At 39.0% G+C, this 26,214-nt stretch overlaps 1 protein-coding gene across 5 annotated transcripts in view; it reads left to right on the top strand.

The window, feature by feature from the left end:
- The window catches only part of TENM4 (teneurin transmembrane protein 4), a 2,118,216-nt gene that overhangs the window by 236,308 nt on the left and 1,855,694 nt on the right, over positions 1 to 26,214 (top strand). For all 5 annotated transcript variants that reach the window (XM_051821885.2, XM_051821866.2, XM_051821785.2 and 2 more), the window contains exon 2: positions 10,310 to 10,372. The gene's annotated coding sequence lies outside the window, so the exon portion shown is untranslated. The remainder of the gene's footprint in view (positions 1 to 10,309; positions 10,373 to 26,214) is intronic.

Below are 26,214 nucleotides of genomic sequence, written 5' to 3'. Positions count from 1 at the left end.
CCAGACAGGAGTGGTTAAATTTCTACCAACACTTTTGAGCACTGACTACATACAATGTGTAGAACCAAGTATAATAGGGAGATAGAAACGTGAACATGATCCTGCTGTGTGTGTCTTATTAAACCCCTTTTATGTTGAGGTACCTTCCTTCTACACCTAACTTTTAAGGATTATTTTAATTTTGAAGAGATGTTGGATTTTATTGAATGATTTTTTCTGCATCTATTGATATGATAACATGGTTTTTGCCTTTCATTCTCTTGACATGATGTATTAGATTTATCAATCTCATTAAATTTCCTTAAAATATTCTTCTGAATTTTTTTGAAAGGCAATTTTCATTTCTTTTGTGATCCCTTGAGGGAGATGATTGGGATACTTTGAAGGTATGATGTTACCATGCCTTTTTTTTATGCTTTTTTTTTTTTTTTTTTTTTTTTTTTTTTTTGTCATGCTGCTTTTGCCTCTTTCTTGATTTTTGTGCCTCTGCTGGCTCAGGTGCTTCTATCAGTGTTTTTAGCTTGGGTAGTAAAAGATTTTCTGCTGGCAATGGGTACTATAGCATTCAGTAGATGTGTTGTCGTGGCTTGGTTCCTGGTGAGTACTTTTAAAGTGTCCATGTAGTTTCTTCAGTTAATGATCAACATTCATGGCAGTTGTACATGTCTCATTTGCCAAAACTGCATGGAGTGTGGAATTGCACTGCCAAGTGAGTTGCAGTTTCTTTAGGTGGTGCAAGTTCATTGGCAATTCTGGAAACAGTGTGCTCAAATGCAGATAAGAGCCACTTGTCAATTTCCACAGGTTGTTTGAGGGTGGGTGAGCCCAGGTTGGCATGACAGCATACCTGGCAACAGGTTAAGACACTTGTCAGTGTCTGAGGGCTATATAGAAGATAAGCCATGAAGGGACTCTACTGTACTAGTGTGCCCAGATGAGGCCTTTGCAGTGTTCAAGGGCTGCAGAGTTAATTTCACAGGGCCTCCAGGGGCCAACCTCCTTTGGGAGACCTGCCCGACAGCTTTCTAAAGCTGAGTGTGGGTGACTGGTAAAGCATCTGCTTTTCAAAGCCACAGTGGTCCACCCTTATGAGAATAGTCTATGCAACTGCTTCTTGTGGCCACAGGAGGGTAGTTGGGAGATTCAGTTGATCCCAAGGATTGTAAAGGCTCCCTGACTGAATTCAGGGCCTGTGAGAGCCATAGAGTTCTGCAACAGTAAATTCCTCAGGTGTCTATGGCATGATTGGGGATTGCCACCAGCCTCCTTTTTAACCCTTTCCCTACAGAGTAGAGTTCCTCTTGGTTCAAAGCTGATACTGAGCGTCACAATGGCAGATGTTAGAGTGAGCACTGTGGCACAAAGGGTTAAGCCACTGTCTGGGAAGCCCACATGCCATTTTGTACTGCCTAGTTCAACTCTTAGCTATGGTGTTTCAAATCTAGCTTCTTGCTAATGTGCATTCTAGGAGGCAGCAGACGATGGTTCAAATACCCAAGTCCCTTCCATCTATGTGGGAGACCTAGAAGGAACTTTAGTTTCCCAACTTTGACCTAGCATGGGCCCAGCTATTGCAGTCATTTTAGGAGTGAAACAATGGAAGGAAGATCAATATTTCTCTCTCTCTCTACCTATCCCATCTCTTCCCACCCACCCTACTCTCTCTGTGTGTGTGCACAAATATGTGAGCTTATTTTCCATTGTGTACCTTGACATTTTGCAATGTCTATCCCTGTACTTATTTTCTTGCCCTACTCTCCAGCACATGGAGCCTTTCTCCTTGCTGTGCTGCCTATGCTTGTGTGATGGATGGTTAAGGCAGCCCCTTACCTGCCTGATTAATACAGTCCAGAGGCCAGGTTCACAGGTCCTGGCCTGGGGGCAAAAACCATAGAGCTCTGCACAGTACTAGGTTTTGCCACAGTGGACCTGATATTTTGGCTTAGACTTAATTCCTTCTCCTCTAAGCAAGGAGCACTTCTCTTCACATTGTGCTATTTGGAATTGGAGGAAGAGTGATGTGGGCAACCCTTTCCTTCCTTCAATGTGCCTTTTCTTACTGTAACACTAAACCAGACATCTGGAGTCTCCAAGTCTTATAAATGCAGTTGTTTGGATCATGTATAGCTATTCAAACTGGTATATCCATGGGGAGAAAGTGGGTGGAGAATCTTACTCAGCTGCCTTCTTACTCTACTTCTCAAATGAAATTACACTCAAGACATAGGATTAACTTGATACATAGAATAATATCACCAATGTTAGGTGATAGTATTATAAAATAACATTTACAACAATTATTAGTGAGTAAAATGTTATACATGGAAATAGTTGAGAAGAAAATTGCATTTCAGGTGAGGGAAAACAGGAACTAAGAAAGACTTTTGCAAAGTTTGATTTAACAAAGTCACTACAAACTGCTGTATTCTAGTGAACAGTCAAGGTTAGAATTGATGGAAGTTGATTATGGGCAGTCTAGAAAGGAACAGGTGAATATAATTAGATTTTATCCTGCATGAAAAGTTAATTTTACCAAAACAACTGACTCAGACAGACTTATTTTTAGAAAGACTATTTAGACTTCATATAGAAGAGTGATTTGAAAAGTTCAAGACAAAAGGAGGAGGAATCATTAGAGGTCCTTTAAGACAGACAGGTTAGAAATTGTGCGAAGGCCTGGGCTTTGCACAGAGCTAGAAGAGCAGATGAAGATTAGTCGTCGGGGAGACTCTGTGGGTAGATGACATAGCCCTGTGTGTGATGACTTACTTGGGGAACAAAAGCACTGATGAGAACACCAGGATATCGGTTTGCGTGAGTGGTGAGGTAGAGAGAAGCATGCGTCCAGTTTGCCTATGTCAGCTCTAATGTGCCAAATGGAGGAACTTAACAGGTGTATTCCCATATGAGCCTAAAGCTCAGGTACACCACTGTTGGAAATAGTGGTCCTTAAGTCTTCTGCACACAGACAGAATAGTAGTCTTACCCATGCATGAGGCAACTGGCATCGCATCTCTAGATATGCAGAAAAGGGCTAAGTACGCAACCTAGTTTAGGCTGGGAAAGTATTTAGGTCATTAAAGAATTTGAGTAGAAATATAGCAAGATCAGGACGACTTTCAGAGACTAAAGGAAATAGCTGCTTATAACATGTATAATACTTATGAGAGATTTAATAAAAAGAAAGATTCCCCTGGCCTCACTTTATGGGAGTGTGATTAGGTCTAGGATGAGGCCTGGAAAGTGCCGTGTCCCAGCAAATTCCCAGTGATCTATGGTAGCTGGATTGTGGATCACACCTTGAGAAACATAGACAGTATTACTGTTTGAGTAGTGAGACTCCATCACATTTGTTCAGGAAGGCACCAACAGGAAATTCTTATTACCAATTTTTACTCAATTTTTGAGCCAAAAATATCACCTAAACCCTTGTCAAAACCTCACATACCAAGAGCTGAGTTTTCAGACACAAATAAAAGTCAGCCTGGGGAAAATGAAGGAAATCCAATGCAATATATTTGTATTCTGTCACTGAGGCACTGTCTAATGTTGCTGTAACTATGATGTATAGGTCTATCAAAGCATGTGTTACCATGGTCTGAATTTCCCGACTGGAGAAAAATGATTAATGTAGAGATTTGCATTCGATGTGGTCTTGGACATCAATATTTCAGCTTAGGTAAACAGGAGCTTTACCTAATTTATTGGCTCTCATTATGGATAGCTTGTAGAAGCCAAATTCCCCCTCTGCCTCCAAAATGACCTTTTATGCTCTACAAATCAATCTGGAAGAAGTGAAGCAAGTTGGTTAATATTTTAGGGAGGAAAAAATGACTTCACATGTCAGGGACTTAATTGTTGTGATTTTGACCCATTTTGAAATTAGTTAACATTTGCTTCAGGCCTCTGACTTCATGCATTATTTATTTTCATCTTGGCTTTGCTTAAGTCTCTTTCATGCACAATGTGCCTATAACACATAGAAAAGCTATTTCTGAATAATGCACTTAAATAATAGCCTTAAGAATCTGAAACTTTAAAGATCCAACCATGTTTTTCCTGTACATACAATACACATACACACAGAGACACACACACGCACAGACACACACACACACACAGTATTTGAAGCCAAACTGATTTTGGGTACATTTTAGCTCTCATTGGCAAAGTTTTCTAGGTATTCCAGCTAGCATTACAGAGCAATTTCCCAGGAAGGATTTTACATTGCAAAGTGTGTCAGAAGTTAATCAAAGGGTAACAATGCAAAAGTCTATGCATAGGCTTCCTGGAGACTGGGACCAGCCCATGCTGTCAATCTCTGACAAAACTCTAACATGCAAGGGCCTATTGTGCCTTTTTCTCTCCTGTGAGAAAGTGTTCCTGCCCACAAAGGTCAATGCCTTTATGGCATAAATCTATTAGCCTATTACTGTGCTATGAATCCCAAGGAGAAGGCATCTTGTCAGCTGTCTGGCTCAGATGCACAGCCTCTGCAGCTTCTTGCAGTAAAGGGTCAAGCCCTGCATCTCGCCTCTGACTGTCAGCATCAGCTTTTGTCCATCCTATTATAACCTCGCATCCCAGGGAGGAATCACTTATGCCTGGCATTGGAAATGACTATCCCATTACTGGTTCTGTGTAGTCAGGAGAGTGCTTTTGGAATCATTAAACCAGCCAGGCTTTCATGCAGTCCAGGTGCCCTCAAAGCTTAGATGGGGAAGGTTGTTTGTGGAATGTTCCATCATGCCAGTTCTATGAAAAGAACATGATTTAGAAACTGATCACAGAAGAAATGCTCAGAAATTCTTCACCACCTTCTAATCACCTACATTCCTTTTATTGCTGACACCCATTTGAAGTTGAACAAAAACCGGGGTATAGATGAGGCTCGACAGCTGTTTCCCAGATGTACAGAAATGACAATTGCAGCTGTCTAGAACTCCGTAATTTGCATTTGCATCAGTTTGGATTGAATCTTTCATTGATTTGGGTCATCAATTATGTACAAAGCTCAGAGAACAAAGGATGTGCATGTCCAAAGCAGCATGTTTAAAACTTTAAGCATGAATACATAAATTCTGGGGATTATATTCACCTCATAAAAATGTGTTCCTGTTAGAGATGACTTTTTTGCACAGTCTTTAACTGAGGATAGACTGTGTTCACTGCACATTTTCTCTGTATGCTGAAACCCAACTTCCTTCCAACTTTCTTGTCACCTTCTCCACAAAGCCATCTCCAGGACCTGAAGTCAGAATTAATTGATCCTTTCCCAAACTTTATTAAGGATTGGATATGATGCTCTCATTTCCTAGCTATGTCCATTGAAATAAATACTCAATAAATGCTAATGGTGTCTGAATGCCAATATGATAAGGGAGGAGGGAGGCAGGGCTGAAAGGAAGAAGGAAGGAAGGAAAGACACTCAAAAGGCATGCTAATTCAAAATGTATAACTTTTTATAAAATTGTTATTTATTTTACTTGAAAGGCAAAGTGACAGAGATAGGGAGAGAGGAAGTGAAAAGAAAATCTACCCTACCCTGGTTTACTCCCCCAAATGCCTGTAAGAGCAGGGTTAGGCCATGCCAAAGCAGAGAGCAGGAACTTGGGCTGTCATCTGTTACCACCCAGGTGCAATAGAAGGAAGCTGCCTCCGAAGTGCATAGCAGCTAGCTCTAGAACTCTTACTCTGATATGGGATGTGAGCATCCCAAGTGGTGGTTTAATCACTGCACCACAATGCTCTCCCCTCAAAGTTTATAGTTGGAGGACAAACATTGTTACAGTGCCTTGTAATTTGAAAGCACTTTATTTTTTATCTCTGAAAATACTGCTTAGTCTTCTCACATATTTTTAGCATAAAGCTTATCAATATTCTTGATGCTTTTCAGAGTGAGGACACTAAACCTTTCTAAATTCACATCCTGTACACTTGTTCATATCCTACTTTTTATGGAGGACAAAAGCCTTATTTTGTTTGAATTTCTTTTGTCTCAATTTCGGAGCCCCAGATCTCTACCATACCCTGGTTTTCCTTTTGTTTATGTGACTACTCCTTAGCAGTTGTTTTCCCTTCTACAATACCTCCTACTCCTAGCAAGGGCCCTCCATTTGGTTCTCTTTCCTTCTCTTATGTCCATAGGCTTAAACAAAGTCATGTTATCTTCTTAGTGCAAGAAATATTACTTATGGCCAAAAGCTCTAAGTGTCTTACTATACTTGTCCAAGATGTGATGCATTGTCTGTCCTTCCAGGATGGCACTTCCTGCACATCCTGTCTTCATTAATGGAGCCACCATCCTCCACCTAGTCTCTGAAACCACAAACCTGAGCCTTCTTCAATTACTCCCTCCCCTTCACTCTTTATATCCAATCAGCTGCCACATCCTGTCAATCATGCCTCCACAAATGCCTTTCAAAACTCACCTCTCCTCTAGTGCATTGGTCATCTTTGCCATTAACTCATGCAAGTCAACAACATGGACTTCATTTTTTCATCCTTGCTTTGCCTGCTACAGACTTGTCTCTCTGCAGTGGCACAGATACTGTCTTCCATGACACCTGTGAACAAAGAAATGCATAAATAAGAAAATTTGCCTATCTATGCCTCATCTCTATTTATAAGAAAGGTCCTTTTCAATAGCAATCATACTCTTCCTTTGCTTGTGGTGTGCCATCTGATCCTAACCTCAATTCTAGCCTTGTTCTCTGTTCTTCCAAGGCTCCCACTCTGGTGCCCCATCAGAAACACCATATTTCTTAACACTCATATAACCTTGTGATTTCCAAGAATACTGTGCCTATTCACTCCCCAGTCTTACATATGCTCCTGCATATGCAGCTTTCTCTGTCAAGCATACCTTCCTCCCTGCCTGGTGAACCATGTTCAGCTCATCATGAGGTGTGTGTCCTGTGGAGACAGCCTTGACACGTGGCATCCAAGGCAGGGTGAGAGCTCCACCTTCTGTACCTCGGTGGCACCAGGGCTCCCCTCTGTTAAGAGCTGTGGCATTGCTGCAGCTCTTCTATCACTCCCTGAACTACACACCTCCTCAAAACTCACTCTTTTCATCTCCTCTGCCTGATAACCTCCAATTGAATTTGTATTAAGTTAATGAAACTTTCATTGTTTCTGACTTGAATCTTGGTATTTCATTTTTTTTTTTTTTTTGGTCTTCGCTCTGGTGGAAGATCTTTATTTTGTTATTTTAATTATCTTTTTAGAACACTTTCTATCCTTGATTAAAGAAAGATGAACAGTGTCACTATGCATAATCCTTGGTAGGGTATCTGATCTATTACCTCTATGATAAAGTCTAATCTTTTTTCTTTTTTTTTTTTTTTTTTTTTTTTTTTTTTTTTTGACAGGCAGAGTAGACAGTGAGAGAGAGAGAGAGACAGAGAAAGGTCTTCCGTATTCACTGGTTCACCCACCTAATGGCCGCTGCGACCGGCACATGCGCTGATCCGAAGCTAGGAACCAGGTGCTTCTCCTACTCTCCCATGCAGGTGCAGGGCCCAAGGACTTGGGCCATCCTCCACTGCCTTCCTGGACCACAGCAGAGAGCTGGACTGGAAGAGGAGCAACCGGGACAGAATCCATTGCCCCAACCGAGACTAGAACCTGGGATGCCGGTGCTGCAGGCGGAAGATTAGCCTATTGAGCCACGCGCTGGCCTAAAGTCTAATCTTTTAATTTCTTTACTGGAAAGAGGCAATTATACAAAATCCTGATTTTTTTCCTGGCATTCTTTCTGCTTGAGCTCTTTTTCGCAATACAGTTTGTACCAGACACTGTGTAGGACAATGATAGTACATAAGCAGTTGCGATATCATTGAATATAAAGACTCACTGATTCATTTCAGGGAGTGACCAGCAATGCCCAATGAGACCTTAGCCATTATTCACCTCTCACATTCCACTGGGGCATATTGCAGGACATTGTCCCTACAGAACTCACTAGAATTCTGGTCCACCCTCCTCTTCAGCATCACCTGCCTATCCCTAGGACCTCTTGCACAATTATCCAGACACTAATTCACATTCATATTCCATCCCTTCTTTCTTTCTCACGCCACCCCTGAACTTCTCCCTCTCGCCTCTGATTTACCCCTTTCTGGCTCTCTGTTGCTGTGGCCCCTGGATTCCTTGAAACACCTCCCTGCTGTGTGCTGTGCACTTAAAATTAGAGGATGCATGCTTCTTCTTGGGGTTTTTCCCTAGAATTGCCTCCCTCATCTTTGTCCTTTTAAACTCTATCATCTTCATATCCATCATTCCAGTTCTGTTTCTCTAACAATCACTACCACCATCCTAATCCTGTGGAAACTGAACTGAAAATGAAAGAAACTATGTTTAAATGAAACAGCAGCAGCAGGAGAGAGAAGAGAGAGGGCATTCTAAGTGGGAAAACCCCAGGGTTCCTTCTGAGCAGAGCGTAGGGAAGTTCTGGACACACCTATTAATGGTTTTGTCTCATCAGTGATGAGATCTGGTCACTTCCTTCACATACTTCACACTGTGATAGGATAGAGCACACTAAATTACCAAGCATAATATTACATGACAGCTGCTATGGTACTATTATGTGCAGGGTATTCTGAGAACATTGTCAAAAGCATTTACCTCCAGGCCGGCGCCGTGGCTCACTTGGCTAATCTTCCGCCTGTGGCACTGGCATCCCATATGGGTGCCAGGTTCTAGTCCCTGTTGCTCCTCTTCCAGTCCAGCTCTCTGCTGTGGCCTGGGAAGGCAGTGGAGGATGGCCCAAGTTCTTGGGCCCTGCACCCTCATGGGAGACCAGGAGGAAGCACCTGGCTCCTGGCTTTGGATTGTTGCAGCGCCGGCCGTAGCGGCCATTTAGGGGGTGAACCAATGGAAGGAAGACCCTTCTCTCTGTCTCTCTCTCACTGTCTATCTCTATCTGTTAAAAAAATAAAAAGCATTTACCTCCAACAGTAAAGCGGAGCAGGGCTCCTGGTGGTAATAAATAATTTTATATGATATATTTAAGTTTGCTTGGAGACTACATGTAAATGTGAATTGGGACCTGGAAGGGAAATTGACAATGAATTTAATAATTCCAGGACTCACCACAAAATACATTGATTGGCGATCAGCATTTTTAGTGATTACAATGGTTGTCACAATGGGGTTTTGAGAAGATGCCAACCTATTTGGATTGGAACTACAACTGCATCTTTTGCAAAGCCAAGAATTTCTCTTTCCAGTAGAAGGCTCTAAGCCAATTTGTTTTCTCCCATTACCTTAATGAAGATTGATTTCTAATATATCCATTTCATATGTCTTATCACCAGTTAAACATAAGATGTTTTCTTTTGAAATGTTGAATAAAGCATGGAAAAGTATTGATGATGACAGAAATGCCATGTTAGGGCTGTGTGTGTTTCAATATCAATGTTTACACTGAGAGTTAGAACATACAAATGAAAAGATGTTTCATTTTGACATTTGTTAATGTGAAACTGTGTCTTACTACATTTCATTTTTGGTACACTAAAACGAGACAATCATGAACTTAAGTGATAATAGTTAAACTAATTTGAAAGTGTTTATTGCTAGATCTTAAAACAGTCATAGAGTTTTGGTTGAAATTAATCTGACACTTAACCTTTTCATAAAGCATAATGACAAATATATCAATAATAATTATGTATTTATTTGAAGATATGGAAAGCATAGCAAAAAAATAAGACTTTTACCACATCTCATTAAACCATACATATCATTCTGAATCAGAATGTTTCCAGACACCTGTCCATAATAGTGAAGGCATTCATGGACAAGTATATGATTACAAGTTTAGGATTAGATTAATTTCTTCCACCCCGGAATGAATTAGGTCATTAACGTGAGTTACACCATTAAAGAATTCAAATCAGGGGAGTGTACACAGTTTGCACTTGCTGTCTCAGAGACATTTGATAATTACACTGGATCCATCTTTCAGACCACTCCCTAAGCTAATGAGCTTTGATAACTGCTGAAGCTCTAGGCATTCAGAAAATTGCAGTTAAAGTTTAAATGACTCTAAAATGTCTTGTTTCGTCTTTCAGGACATTTCAGAATAGTAGGCTCAATGTGAGTCTAAATTTCATAGGTAGTTTTTGAGCCCCTTGATTTGATTATTTCATTTTCTCTGAATTTTTGTTCTTTTATGGAATTATAAAGTGGTATTCTGTTATGTGTACTGCAAAAAGTGTACTTACCTACATGCTTTACATAATCTGTCTTTACATTTTATAGCCTTACTCATTCTGCTCCTGTATTTCCACTTTTCTAGACAAGTTGGCATTTTCACTGCTCTGACTGGGCTGCAGGACTGAAAAGGCAAGGCTTGAATGAGGTAAGTCACGTGAGAAGCAGTTGTTAATGCCCCCGTGTTCTCCAGCCAATACTCCTGTGGTGAACGCCAGTTTAACCGATCTGGCTGCACGGTGTGACCAGCAGCTGCTGTTGTCAAGGGCTGTGTTCCACATGATAAGCAACATAAGTGAGAAAAGTCATGAAGATTTAGCCTGTTAGCCTCAAATGGGTCTAACACAGCAAAGTGTGGTCTTGTCCTTATGTTCTGGAAATGAATTACCGATTTCTATGCATTGGATAGGACATTGTCGAGTGAAGATGAGATTGTGAGCAAACAGAGCTGGACCAGGTTTATCACCCAGGAATGGTTCTTCTGGCTTGAGTAAATGGAGCTTAGTAAGCTGTGATGTTTCAGAATTCTTGTTATCCATTTTTGGGGACAGATGTCTTGATGTTCTCTTCAATGAGCTGAGCAGAAACAGTCTACACACAACATGTCATTTTGAATCAATTCTGCGCAGGGAGAGTGAAAATGGACCAGTCAGCCCAGGAATTTGTTGTTATTGTTCATCATCAAATTTATTAGTGAACCATCTGAATCATCAGAAAGTGTTTGTTTATTTATTTTTTAAGGAATACAAATTTCAGAAGTACAACTTGAAGAATATAGTATTATTCTCACCATACTCGCCCTCTGACCCACACTCCCACCCCCCCCTCTTCCCAGTCCCATTCTCCATTAAGATTTATTTTCAATTAACTTTGTACATGAAGTAGTATAGCTTCACTGAGTGTTGCCTTCTCTAGTAGAATCTGGATTCTGGAAAAAGACTAAGTATTGGCTTCTCAATCTTATTGTTACTGAGTTTGAAATTGCTTTTATAATGCAAGTTAAGCGACTTTTCTGTGAAGAGTGAGTGACTTTTCTGTGGGAAAGATGTTAGTGGAATCTTAAAAAATAGTTAATCCTATTGATTGGCTCATTCAATTTAGGGAACTTTATTTTTAAGAAAATGGTCAAAAACCAGAGCTAACATGCATTCAAAAATTTTACTGTGGCATTCTTTAAAGTAATGAAGAACTGGGGATAAAACCTACTGCCCAATAATCAATAACTTGTTAAATAATGACATAATTGCATAGTGGAGTATTAAATATCTTTTAAAAATTATGACTGTGAATGTAGACATTTAGCCTAGCAGTTAAGGTATTCATGTCTCACATCAGGATTCTTAGCTTTCATTTCAAGCCCCAGCTCCATCTCTGGCTCCTAACTAAAATTTCTTCACAATACAGACCTTGGGCAGCAGCAGCAGTTGACCCAAGTAATTGTATTCCTCCACCTACGTGGGACACCTGAATTGTGTTCTCAGCTCCTGGCTGTGGTTCAGCCCAGAGATAACTGTTGTGAACATCTGGGGAGTGAACTATCAGATAGGAGCATATTCATTCTCTTTCTCTCTCTTCATTCTCTTTCTCTCTCTCTCTTCCTCCTTCCCTCCCTCCCTCTCTTCCCATCCCTCTCTCACATATAAATAAATAAAATTTTAAAAATATGATTTTGAAATTAGTTTTTTCGAAAGGTAGAGGGTTAGGAGGTAGGAGGGAAGTGAGAGAGGTGCTACACTCCCTTTTGCTGATTACTCTCCCAAATACCCACAATGTTTGGGGTACATCCCTGGGACTGAAGCTCAGAGCCAGGAATTAAATCCAGGCCTCCCCTGTGGGTGGTGGGAACCCTTTTACTTGAACCATTACTGCTGCCTCCGAGGGTTTGGGCTATAGGAAAGCTGGAATCAGTAATAGAGCCAGGATCAAACATAGGAATGGGATGCAGGCTTATTAACTAGCATCTTACTCACTAGACTAAATGTTCACCCCCATTCTTAATGTAAAATATGGAAGTAAGATATTGAGTAAAAATGAGGTATTTAAGTTACCTATATTTCAATGTGCCTTTACTTTATATGTAGAAACAAGATAGATGTAATATATAGCATTTGGTTGATTCTATAACGTATGTATACTCATTTTAACATCTCTGACATAGATTTGTATTTACAATTAACTGTATCTTCTAGATTAAAATGACAATATTTTTTCTCATTTTTTATTTGTATAAAATAATGTTGCAATTTCCTGTCAGGGATATCTTAGATTTGAAGAAAGAAAGAAAAACAGAAGTGTGCTATTGTAGGAGAAATTTCACTTATTAATAGAATTGTGTATATTTTTCCATAATAGCCATTTATTATGTGTATATTTAGAAGAGAGATTACTCTTTTTCATTCCACTGACATAAGATATTATTCCTATGCTGACTTAGCAACATGTTAGTGCTTCCTGTAAGATTGATTCAGTATGACCCTGAAAAACGAAGCTGGTTTCCAGGGTCCACTTGGGGAAAAATTCCTGTCACATCAAATCACTTTTACACAAGTATTCTGTTTGGAAATCAGGTTTATATATAAGCTTCCCCACCACCCAATGTCCTGAGTCCCTGACTTATCCCAGTTTGCTCAGAACACCCCATATGCATGCCTTCCCCTTGGATTTCTTCTCTAATCAGTTTCCTTTGCTTGTCATACTCACTGTCATAAATAAAAATGCTACCAAATGATAAGTATGTTATAAAATCCAAAGTAATGGCAGGTGAATGAGAAGCATGTGGCCTGGAATTCAAGCACACTTAAGTTTTAAACCAGGTTTTGCCCATTACTGTCTGTGTAACTTTGGGCAAGTCATTTAACTTCCCCATAACAGAGCTCTCTTCTATATGACAAAGAAAACAATACAGGCCTCATGGGGATAGTGTGTAGATTTCATGAGAGAATGTTTATAAATTAACAGTTACATGTTTATATGTTCAACATATATTCATTTTGAGTGTGTGACTTTCCCAGGAATTCCCTACCCCCATAGAGTCAACAAAGGGATGGCCACTCCTCATGTTTCATTCACCTGAAACCCAGGGACCCTGCCCATGCCTTTTGATCCCCAAATACCTTCCAAATCATTCTTCCCAACTGTTTTCATGAAAAAAATCATTTAAGGGCCTACAACTTTTACTTACCCCTCATAGTTCTCTTTGCTCAATTCTGCTGTCAATTTTTTCTCTATTTCTCATTTTATTTAAGTTATATAAGTTTCATATATTTCGTATATACAGATTTAGAAGAATAGTGCTACTTCCCACCCTACCCTCCCTTCTGCCCATGCCCCAAACTTTCTTCCTCTTCCCTCTCCCATTCCCATTCAAATTTTTACAAATATCTACTTTCAGTTTACTTAATGATCACAAAGCTAAACCTACACTAAGTAAAAGAGTTTAACAAATAGTATGAAGAAAAAAAAATGTTCCTCAATAGAAGAGACAAGAGCTGTAAAGAATCATTGAATCTCTAAATGTACATTTCATTCCAATTCATTACATTTTAAATACTGTGTTAGTTAACTGAGACCAGAGAAAACATATGGTATCTGTCTTTTGGGGACTGGTTTATTTCACTAAGTATAATGGTTTCCAGTTGCATTCACTTTTTTTGCAAAAGAAAAGCTTTCATTATTTTTACAGTTGAGTAGTACTCCATAGTGTGTGTGTGTGTGTGTGTGTGTGTGTATACATAATTTCTTTATCCAGTGAACAATTCATGGACATCTGGGTTGATTCTGTATCTTAGCTATTGATAATTGTGCTGCAGTGAACATGGGGATACAAATAGCTCTTTCAAATGCTAATTTCTTTTGGTTTTGGTAAATTCCCAGGAGTGGGGTGGCTGAATCATGTGGTAGGTCTATATTCAGCTTTCTGGGGTATCTCCGTAGTGTCTTCCATAGTGGCTACACTAGTTTACATTCCCACCAATAGTGGATTGTGGTACTTTTTCCTCAACATTCTCACCAGCATTTATTATTTGTTGATTTCTGTGTGAGAGCCATTCTAACTGGAGAGGTGAAACCGCATTGTGGTTTTGATTTTCATTTTCCTGTTGGCTAGTGATCCTAAGCATTTTTTTCAAATATCCGTTGTCCACTTGAATTTCCTCTCTTGAAAAATGCCTGTTCAAATCCTTTGCTCATTACTTAACTGGATTGTTTGTTTCATTGCTGTTGGATTTCTTTTACTCTTTATAGAGTCTGAATGTTAACCCTTAATCAGTTGCATAGTTTGCAAATATTTTCTCCCATTCTGATGGTTGCCTCTTCACTTTGCCAAGTGTCTTTACATAGCCAAATTAATACATCTGCATTCTTAGTTGATTCTGGTTTGGGTGTACCATTATTTTTTCTGTGCCAAATTCTTGAGTCAGGTAGAAGACAGAGAAATCTGTGAACTTAGAAATGAGATCCTCAAGTAAGAAGCAGATACCCTGCAGTAGACAAGAGGGAAGAAAAAGTCACTTCTCCCTAAGTGGCCCCAGTACGGTTCTGAGCTTAGGAATCCTAGGAGTACCTCATGACATCAACTCCAATTATTCCTACTCTATCTTAATTTCTTAAAACCTCAGCACGAGGTACCAATGTTCTGATATGGCACGACCTATGACGCCCACATCCAAAAGAGAACTGATTTGTGTCCCAGCTGCTCCACATTGGTCTAGTTCCCTGCTCATGGCCAGAGGAAAGCAGCAGAACATGGCTGAAGGGTTTGGGCCCTTGCCACCCAACTGGGATACAAGGATGAAGCTTCTGGCTCAGCCCTGGCTGAGTTAAACAGTGGATGGGAGATCAATTGATATGTTTCTCTGTCTCTCTCTCTTTATTTCTCTCTCTCATTTGTGTGTGTATATGTGTGTGTCTCCCTTTCTCTCTGTAACTCTGACTTTCAAATAAATCTTAACACATACGCACACATATACACACACCCCGACACACACACACACACACACACACACACACACACCTCAGCTTCATAACCACAGTCAGTATGCCAATCTTCACCCTGTTTTGTTTTTTTCTTATCCCTGGTGGTTTTATGGCTTATGTTCTAACACTACTTTCTCTCCATCATTCCCATCTGATTCAACCTTATGTTTCCTACAATTTGGTCAAATGCTATTCCTCAGATTCAAAATTTAAAAATTTTCATTTGAATTTTCAGATCCCCTACTATGACTGTGTTCACTTTTCTAAAATTTGCCCTCAGTCTCCAACTATTTCAGTGACATTGTATGGTAGAGATGAAAACTTGCTGGCTTAGGAATCTGGGAATTCATGGCTCTGCCTCTCTTCAGAAGGAATAGGAAAACTCTAATGATATTGAACATGAAAGAAAATTAAATGTGGTGTTCCAGGTTCTATTTGTTGGGAAAAATAAATGCTCCACATAGGGAATGGTGGATGGCATGGTGCTGCTCAGTGGACATCCCATTTTCAAAACAAGCTTTCTTCCCAAAAGGTGTTTTAACTCTCCCCAGTTACTGAAAAATATTGACCTCATAGGGTGAACCAAACCCCATGAAAGTTGTCACAAGAACTTCATATTAATAAAGGGTTAACAGATTTCAGAAAACAAAGTCAGAAGCAATCATAATGGACTAGAGATGAGGGGTGTAAAGAAGAAATCATTTCTTCCCCCACCCATGGCAAGCTCCATGACTGACAACCCCATATAAAAATGCAAAAAAAAAATAGCCAAATTATGTAATGCAAATAGTATGTGACATGGCAGCCTTCAGAAATAAAGACCAGGGAAATGTCAGTTTCGTTTTGGCATTGCTGTGTGACATTTCTTCCCTCTAGCTAAAGGAACACATAATGTATGAAGATCTTCAGAGGAAAAGGCACAAGAGAAGTCAGAGAACCTTCCTGCCCTGAAAGGGGTAAAACCAAAGTGGATTGCAAAGGAAAATGAACATTTCTAGAGAGAATAGTTTACTCCCACAGCTACAGAAGGTTTGGGCTTATTACTACATTATTTAATGAGAAGGAACTGGAACTCAGTAGCAAAACTTGCTGGATAGACTTCAAAGTAACCTCATGTTTTACTTACAGCCTGTTCTAGACAGGCAGTATTCTTTATATGAAGACAAGCAGATTAAAACGATGTGTGGAAGATACACCACGGAAATGATAACATTTTTAACCACGGATTTATCATTATGAGACAGTACACTGAGCACATGGATCCTCATATTTTATTCTACAGTAACCTCTGCAGCAGGCATTATTATTCCTTTTTTTTCCAGATTGGAAAGCCTCAGGTACAGAGTGGTGAATTCAGTTGCCAAAAACCCCTAAGCTGGTAGCAAATAGATTTTGGATTTCAATGCAAAGAGATTTAACTCTGCATACGAAGCTTTTAAACAGGAGGCTAAACAAGTATTTTCTTGCACAGGCACTAAATATGAACAATGGAGATAGGATTTCCTCGGGAGAGTTAGGAAGGGAGATGAGAAACTGGAAGGGTTCATGGAGGTGGTGAATGTAAGGAGCCCAGGAGGGTGCAGGGAGCAGTGGCAGAGATTGTCTCTTCAGATCCTGCACCCCAACAATCTGTGCATCTCCACCTCCGTCTACTATCTTCCCACACTCAGTATGTTTTCCAAGGACACCAAACCCAGTATCCACAATCCTCACTTTGTGTAGCATGTTTGTTTTTGTGAAAGAGTAAATATTTCTCCTCCTGAAGCCCCCCATACCTCCCCTGAGGGAAAGCAACTATGCCTTTCTTGGTGCTTGAAATATATGAAATGTGATTGTGTTTACTTGTTGGGATTGAAACCAATCACATACAAAAATACCTTTTTAGGAGAGAAAGATGTCAGTTCTGCCTTGCATTCAAATACCCAATCTTTTCTGGCTCACATTGAACAACCTTGAGCAAATCACTGGTTTCTTTTTATGCTTGTGCTGCACAGCAGCACGGAGAAAGGCTTCTCCATATACGGTGCCATCACTCAAATATTAAAGCCCTTTACGCTCTTTGCTTCTGTTCATTCTTTATTTTCTTTTGATCCAACAAAACTTCTTAAATTATAAATTAAGGAGTTGAAATTTTAAAATTTTTTTTCTTTCCTCTAAGATAAGGTAAAAATATATGACTTCAAAAGAAAAAATGTTGGGATACATGTTTGGTGCCATGGTTAAAAGATTTTCTGGGGTACCAACATCCCATAGTGAAGTCCCTGGGATCAAGCCCAGGATCCACTTCTGATTCCTGCTCATCCACACCTTGGGAGGCAGCAGGTGATGGATTAAATAGTTGGGTCTCTGCCACCTGCTTGGGAGACCTGGATGGAATTCCCTGTTCCTGGCTTCTCCCTGATTGATGTGGGCATTTGGAGAGTCAACAGATGGGAGATCTCTGTCTCTCAGCCTGTTAAAAAAAGAAAAAAAAAAATAAAGATGTTTGTGAAGTAGTACAGCAGATTGAATCAATATTTCCACTTGGTACATGGCACATTTTACCTTGAGAAATATGCCCCACTTAAGACAATTTCTAAAGGACATTTTTGTTTTGAAAGAGTGAAACAAGATAGTCATTTGTACTTGGAAACTGAAATGATATCTTCAAACACTTTTCAATAGTCTTAATGATAAATAATCAGCTGATTTACAAAATTCATCTCTCAGGGTTGCCTTCTGAGATTTTCCAGCAGATCAGCTAGTAAATAATTACTTTTAGCCTTTGAAATAAATAAAATAAATGACTCTTAATTCAATCAGTGTATCAAATGAGAGCAATGATAAAGATGAGTTGTATTCTAGAATAGCATTTTCAGGAATACAACTAGCTAGTCATTTGGGGAAATTTATCTTGTTTAATTTTAAGTGCATTGATATTTAAGAGTGTTACTTCCCCAGGAAGCCTTCCCAGGCTATTTCCCCTCCTCAGACTAAGTGGCCATCCTGATGCTCACCTATGCTGTTGAATATGGCTGTATCACAGGATTCCTCACATGTAGTGCCAATTCAGCATGTGGCTCCCCAGCTGAACACTGAGCACCTGGAGACTGGAAAACACCATGCCATTTCTTCTCCCTTTTAAAAAGGCTTTTTAATTTTTTTATTTGAATGGCAGAGAGTTTTGTGTGTGTATTTGTGGAGAGAGAATCTGTTGATTCACTCCCCCAAATAACCTCATCTGTTAGGCCTGAGCCAGGCCAGGAGCTCATAACTTAATCAACAGGGACCAAGAACATTGAACCATCACCTGCTGCCTTCCAGGGCGCACATATTATCTGGAATCAGAAATGGAGCAGGGCTCAAACCCAGACATTTTGATGAGGAAAGCAGGCATCCCAAGTAATGTCTTAACTACTGTGCCAAATACCTGCCCTGCTATTTCCTCCCATTATCTACCAGCACAGAGTGGGCAAAGTAGAAACTCAGCACATGGTTTGAGGAATGAACTGAAGTGGACTGAGCTTTGATGGAAATATCATTAGTGATGGGCATACTAGCTTGGGATGTTTTCGTTCCATTAGTGAGATAAAAAGTTCAGAGGCAAATTTCAACAAACAAATAAAATGACAAACATGACATCAAGACCTGAAATATTTCTTCGCTTCCATGAGCCAAGGAATTGAAGCCAAAATCTCAAAAGAACAAGTTGGCCCAAAATATACTTGTGTTTGAACAAGTCAGAAATATAGTGTGAATGGGATTTTTTTCACACTCTGTCATTTCTGAAGGAGAATGAAGAAAATAATATAAACTTGGGAAGTTAACAAAGTCACTTAACTTCCAGGTGAAAAAGCAAACAAATAGCAAGAAAAGCCCAGAGAATATCATTGCATGATGATTTCAATCATTCCAATTCGATCTTGTGCTGTATTTTAAGCTGAAACTAGTGTGTGGCGTCTGCATTCCTGACCAGTTTATTCGTAATGTATTAATATAGCTGCCCATCAGTGCAGGGTGTGACAATAATACTGCTTCTTTACATCAGCATGACATTTCAAACTACAGACATTTTCACAAATGATATTGGAGTTCATCAAAATCTTAGATGATAGGGCCAGGCATTTGTTCTAGCTCTGAAGATGACCATGACTCACATTGTAGTACTTGGCTTCGTTGTAGCTCCAGCACTGAGTGCCAGCTTCTTGCCAATGCAGACCCTATAATGCAGCAGGTGATGGCTCAAGGAGTTGAGTCCTTGCCCCATCTCCCAACTTCAGTCTGGCCAAGCCTCACTTGTTGTAGGCATTTGAGGAATGAATCAACAGATGGGAGATCTTCACCTGTCTATCTCTATTCTCTCCCCTGCTCCATGCTGCCTCCCTCCCTCCTTCTACCTACCTCCTTCTTCCCTCTCTCCCCACCTTTCAGATAATAATTGTAATAATAAATTCTATATGGTAGAAAGATATGCTTTGCTATCTTATCCCCGTCTTACAGAGGGCATAAGAAATGCTGAGAGCTTTCCCCAGGACCATAGAATTGTGAATATCAGCTAGCTACAGAGTCACTAACAGGGATGAAAGGACCAGTCATGAGAGATTCTGCTATCTCATGCTGGATTCTGCCAAACTCAGTCATTCTAGCCAACATCACTTCTTGACACAGATAAACAAGATTTGCATTTGACGTATAGTGAAACAAACAGCTGAAATTTCTGTACTACTACCAATATTTATTGAGCACTTATTAAGAGGTAAGAACATATAATAAATGCAAAAAGCACACAAATAAGTATTACCCATGGATTTTTAAAACATAATTTCAATCACTGGAGGAAAAAACATTTAAATTGAAACTTAAAAGGTAATAAAATAAAAAATGAAAAAATAATTCTAGTAAAAGGAAAGAAAGAAAATTTTGTTGTAGTTTGGGATCATATCTATGAAATTCATAAAATCTATTCTTTATATATTAAATAAAAATACAACCATCAAAAATACCCTAAGGGCCAATATTATTGTGTCCAATGTGTAAGAGATGCCTGAGGTAACACTAAGAAAAGTCAGAGTTGGAATTTGGTTTGAAATTTGTTCTACCCGATGCCAAAGGCCACGTTATGACATCATTCTGCCTCTGTGAAGATGCGAGAGGGGATATTTCTCATTAACAGACACTTTGGGGGAACCTGAGTCAGTCTTTGAGGCAAGATATGCTTGAAAATGAAACACTGTTTTCAAGTAGTAGTCATTATCAACTCATAATTGAAAGCAAGCTTGAAGAAACTCCGTAAGCCAAACAGTGTCTTCTGACACAAAAGCCGCCTGCAGACATGTGGTTCTGGTTCCAATTCTCACTTTGTAAACTGTCAGGCTAGCCTGATTTGTTTCTCCCTTGCTTTTGTTTCTTTGAAATTGATGTCAACTTCATTCATGGTAGAAAATTGGTTGTTCCGTGATATAAAATCACACATTTGTCTACCTATGCAACTGAATATAAAATGGAAGGACTTGCCTTGTGGTTTCTTTTTACGTTTATGTAAATCACTTCTCACTGAAGATGGATTAATTGAATATACATCCATTATAATGGCAGGGTTCCTGTGAACCAATTATAGCATAAGACTGTGGAAGGAATCTGGGGTTTTGGAGTCCAGTTGTGCTTTCTTTTCAGCTATGTAACCTTGAAGCTTCTTCCTTCCTCTGAACCTTGTTCTTTCTATGTTGTTATGAAGATCAATTGAGGTCTTAGGTATTATAAGTATGGAGTTGAATTATCATCATCATCTTCAAAACAATACTGGGGAAATTTTTAATAAATAAAATATTTCTCACTTAAAATATTTTAAAGAAGGTAGACATCAATTTATCATTTAGAACATACAAAAGAAATGCTCAACAGAGTGGAGACATGTGCCAAAGATGTCTGCAGGATCCTAAGTCTTCATTTTCTCTCTCCTGCATGTCCCTCATTACCTAAGAGTCACCTCTTTTTTTTTTTTCTATCCTTTTCCTTCCTATTTCCTTCACTATAGCCAAAGAAGAAAGAGGATATGATTAACCTTTGTGTCTGTTGCTGTTTGATGGTGTTCCTGTTTTGGTGGCATAGGAGACAGCAGTCTAGCGAAGTTAGAACATTCTGTAGAGTTGACAAAGCCTCTCAAGATGCTGAGGACAAAGATAAGAAAGAAGAAAATGAGGCACACACTGTGGTCCAACAATTTAAATCCTAGGGGACAGCAGACTACAGAGGAAATATCACTGTACTGCCTGTTTGGTAGGAGCCCTCCTTTCAGAATTATTAAATGGGAGCTTTATCACCTCCACAATTCTCATTTAAACAAAGGATAAATCTCTATCTATCTCATAGGGTACATGCAAAGATTATATGAAATAGTGTGCATATTATTGCTTTGAATACTGTAAATTTCTAGATAGATGTTATCAGTGGTGTTCCTGCTCCTGGAGCCTAAACCTTACTTTTCTAAAAGCAGCTGGCTATGGCACAGACTGCTCATTACAATTTGCTGTTCTGTAGGCTCACAACTTTGTATGTATACCTTGTAGTACTTCATAAGGATTGCTTTAGCAGTTCTCAGAAACTCTTTCTGCAGATTATTCGCTGCAATTCTACACCCTTTGTTAAGTATATATAAAAAATTGGGTGCAATAATATAAAAATTTAAATTTATTGTCCATGTATTTGTCTTTTATTCATGTAGATATATGCTGAGAATCTACTCTGCACTAGGTATTATGCTGAGTTTTGCAGACAAAGGACTTCAGCATTAGCAATAGCCAGTAAAGACATCAGGGATTACTAACTTCATTTGATGACATTATTATGCCTATGAAATCATTTTGCTTGGAACATTATTTTCTTTCTTTCTTTTATAGATAATCTCTGTCAAAAATTGAAATGAGATACCTACCTCATAAATGTTGCTTGAGATAAAGTAAAAGAAGTCTTTTTTTTCTTAACAGTTATGGCAAGGAATAATTGCAGAATGAGAGGAATTCATTATGGTACAAAGAGAGTGAAAGAAATTTGAATGCATTGAGCACAGTCTTCAAATCAGGCCCCCTCTGAAATGTTTTGTCCATCTTACATTATTAAATCCCAAAATGTATAAAATGATATTGTTTTCATCTGTCATTTACCTTGCCATGATCATCCTCATTGCTGTGTACACTATGTAATCCCCGTATTATATGAGGAGCGTGAGGAGCAACGTGAAGGTTTAAGTTACTCAGGGTTGCTTGGCAACTAAGAGGCAGTCATGGGATGTAACTCCACAGTTATCTATTTCTAATCCTATTTGTTTTTCTTTTTCAAGAGGAATTGCCCAATCACTCCATTCCCACAGAATTTTACCTCATTTCTTTGGACTTCTGTTACAACATTAATGTGATAAGGGGTTCTAGTACGTATTTTTATTAAATGCATCCGAGTTTGGGGATTATCCTGTATAATAGCCTTATCTTCCTCTCTTATATGTGAATAACTGTAATAAATAGCTTACCCTAGGTAGTTTATAAACAAAATAATTTACAGGATAATTTATAAGCAACATATTAGTCACACTTCCAGAGACTGGGAAGTCCACAGTCAAGGTAGTAGCAGGTTAGCTACCCTCTGGTACTAGCTCTCTGTCTCATGAATGGTTCTTCTCAGCTGGGTCTCTATCTGACAGGAGGGCAAAAAGGAAAATAAACAAACAAGCATTTGCTTGTCCATTAGCCCTGCCACGGTTTGAATGTTTTCTGCCCTCAAAAAATCACATTTAAGTTTGGCTGCTGGGTTGGGGATATTAGGAGGTGACACCTCTGACAGGTGGTGAGGACAGGAGAGCTCTACCTCCCATGTGCAACTGATGCCATTATGAAAGCACTCCTGTGACCTCTTTTGCCTAATTGTTCTTCCACTTTCTGCCATGTGAGGATACACTGCGCCTCCCCATAAGCAGAGTCAGCAAGAAGACCCTCAGCAGAGACTGTCATCTGATCCTTTGACTTGTTTGTCTCCAGAACTGTGAGAAGATACATTTCTGTCCTTTATAAATTAGCTATTGTCAGATATTTTGTTAAAGTAGCACTGATAGATGAAGATGCAGATGATAGCATTCCCAATTAGATTCTACATATTTTGCTGTCAGAACTGTTGCCATATTGTTATGGAAATGTCCTACATCCTCCTTTAAGTCTAGCTATGTATAGTGATGTGTCAATAGTAAGGACTCTTGAATAAGTGGGTTCTCACCTGAGCACTATGGTATAGTACAGTCACTAATTTTATACAGTCACTAATTTTTAAACTTTAGACCTTCGACTTTAAACTTTAGCATACATTATTAGAACTGGAAGAGTTGTTAGATATATATTCTGGGTCCCACCTTCAGAATTTCTGATTCAGTACCCCTGGAAAGGAGCCCAGGAATTTTCACTTTTAACAAGACCCTAGATGTTGCTGATACAAGTGAATGGGGAGTTTTGAGAAGTGCTGTTATTGATCATTGCTTCAAAGATTCCATTAATAAATTATAGTATGTACTCTCTAACACATAGAATTCATTAGTTAATGATCAGCTTGGGAGAATCTTTAAAAAAAAAATCTGTAGATGTTCCAGACTGAAGTGTTGCAATAGTTATTTGATCCTATAGTGACTTCTTTAGTGTTGAAAACTATTCCCTTATTGCAGTTAGGTATGAGAGTCTGGGATATGAAGTCAGAAATAAATATGGCCTTATTATTTTAAAAGAGCTCAAACAGAAATTATGAAGTAAAAACTACAATGAATGAGATGCAAAATCAAAAGGGTAGCAACTACATAATTAATCAAGCAGAAGGAACACTCTGTGAACTCAAAGATGAGTTATTGCAAAACATAGAGTCAGGACAAGAAAGAATGAAAAGGAATGAAGAAAACTTACAGAATTTATGGGATGCACCAAAACACCGAATATTGAGTTATAGGAGTTTAAGAAGTAAAGAGTAAGTGGAGGTGGGAAGCAGATTGAAACAAATAAACGTAGAAAACATTCCAGATCTGTAGAAAGATAAACATCCAGGTACATGAATGTTAAAGGACTCCAATCAGATTCAGTTCGAATAAGACTGCACAAAAACAGATTATAACCATCTGTCAAAAATCAAAGGCAAAGAGAAGGTCCTAAATAGCAGCAGGAGAAAATAAGAAGCTAAAATGCAAACAAATTTCTAGAACAAGAAATTCATGAATGGTCCTTAGTGATGTTTGTAAGTTCTTTGAAATTGGGAGAATTATTAGTATAGTCTATATCTTACTAGATGTGGTATGAATTCACAAGAAGTGTCTAACAATAGTAATCACTTAGAATTTATTATCCTCTAGGGTTTGAGTAATGTATTCTCTATAATTATGATATTGTCAAAAGTTCATGAATCTTACTATTGAAAATTACAAATATATAGAATATCCCTTAGGATGTTGGTATAGTTTGCATCACTGTTTTTAAAATTATTTTAGGTAAAAAATTTAATAGGCATGCACATGTTTATATGCTATTATATGACTTAGATTACATGGACACATTGTATAATATTCAACCAGGGTAAATATAATTATTCTTTGAAATATTTAACATTTCTCTTGGTGAAATCATCCTATCTTCAAGATTATTTTAAATAGAAATATATGTAGTACATTAGTATTATCTATAGTCATAATACTGCACAATAGAACCCCAGCATTTCTTCTTCCTTTCTAGCTGTAGACTTCTACCTACTAATCATTCTTTCCTTAGCACCTCCAACCAAAGCCCTCCCCAGCCTCTGGTAACCACCAGTACATATTTAACTTCTATGAGATCAGTGTTTTTTAGATTCCATGTACGAGTGAGATCATGTGAGATATGCCTTTCTGTGCTTTGCTTATTTCACCCACCATAATGACCTCCAGTTCCACCCATGTTGTTGCAAATGGCAAAATTTCATCCTTTTGTGGCTAAGGAATATTCATTGTGTTTACATACCACATTTCTTTAGCCATTCATCAGCAGAGGGACATGTGGTTTGGTCCCAGCTCTTGGCAATTGTGAATAGTGCTTTAATAAACATGAAGTGCATCTGATAGATGGATGTCATTTCCTTTGGATATCTACCCAGGAATGGGATTGCTGGATCATACAGCAGTCCTATTTTTCATTTTTTGAAGACCATGCATACTGTTTTCCACAATGGTTCTACTAATGTACTTTCCCACCAACAGGGTTGTAAGGGTCCCATTTTCTCCATATCCTCACCAACAGTAGTACTCTTTTGTCATTTTGATAAAAGCTCATTTTTTTTTCAAGTAAAACGTTATTAGTATTTGTATATTATTCCATTTTGATCTGATAGAATTCAAAACAGAGGAAACACGCACACATTACTTGGGCTTCACCCAACAGCACTGCAGGATGAGATCCACAGATAGGAGGGAGCCAGGTGGCCCAGAGACGCAGGCCGAGGGCTCCCCGGGAAGCCGTGGAACCTGGGTCACTCACAGTTTTTAGGCTCACAAAATGAGCTCCTGCTGCCGTCCACTCCCCACGGACACTGGCCACTGCGGGTCAGCCCAGGTCTGGGTGGGGTCCTAAGTGCTCATCTTCTGTCTCCATCTTGGCACGTTCCAGGTGCGCTGCAGGGCCACTCTGCCCATGAAGAAGGTGATGGCCAAGTTATGTGTGTACCAGTCTCTGTTATAAAAGCTCATCTTATTGCAGTGAGGCGGTTGCTCATTGTGGTTTTGATTTGCATTTCTTTGATGATTAGTGATGTTAAGCATTTTCGTTGTATCTGTTTGAAATTCGTATATCTTCCTTTGAGAAACATCTGTTTAGATCTGCCTATCTTTAATTGGGTTATTTGTTTTGCTATTGATTCATTTGAGTTACTTATACATTCTGGAGGTTGTCTTTGTTGATTTTTTCCTTTGCAGTGCTAGACTTACAGAGTTTGATGAAATCCCATTTGTCTGTGTTTTCTTTTATTTCCTAGACTTTTGGGGTCTGGTATGGG

This window comes from Oryctolagus cuniculus, chromosome 1 (assembly GCF_964237555.1).
Source record: "Oryctolagus cuniculus chromosome 1, mOryCun1.1, whole genome shotgun sequence".
Classification (NCBI taxonomy): domain Eukaryota; kingdom Metazoa; phylum Chordata; class Mammalia; order Lagomorpha; family Leporidae; genus Oryctolagus; species Oryctolagus cuniculus.
Note: the sequence above shows the minus strand (reverse complement) of the source record. Positions and strands in the feature narration are given on the sequence as shown.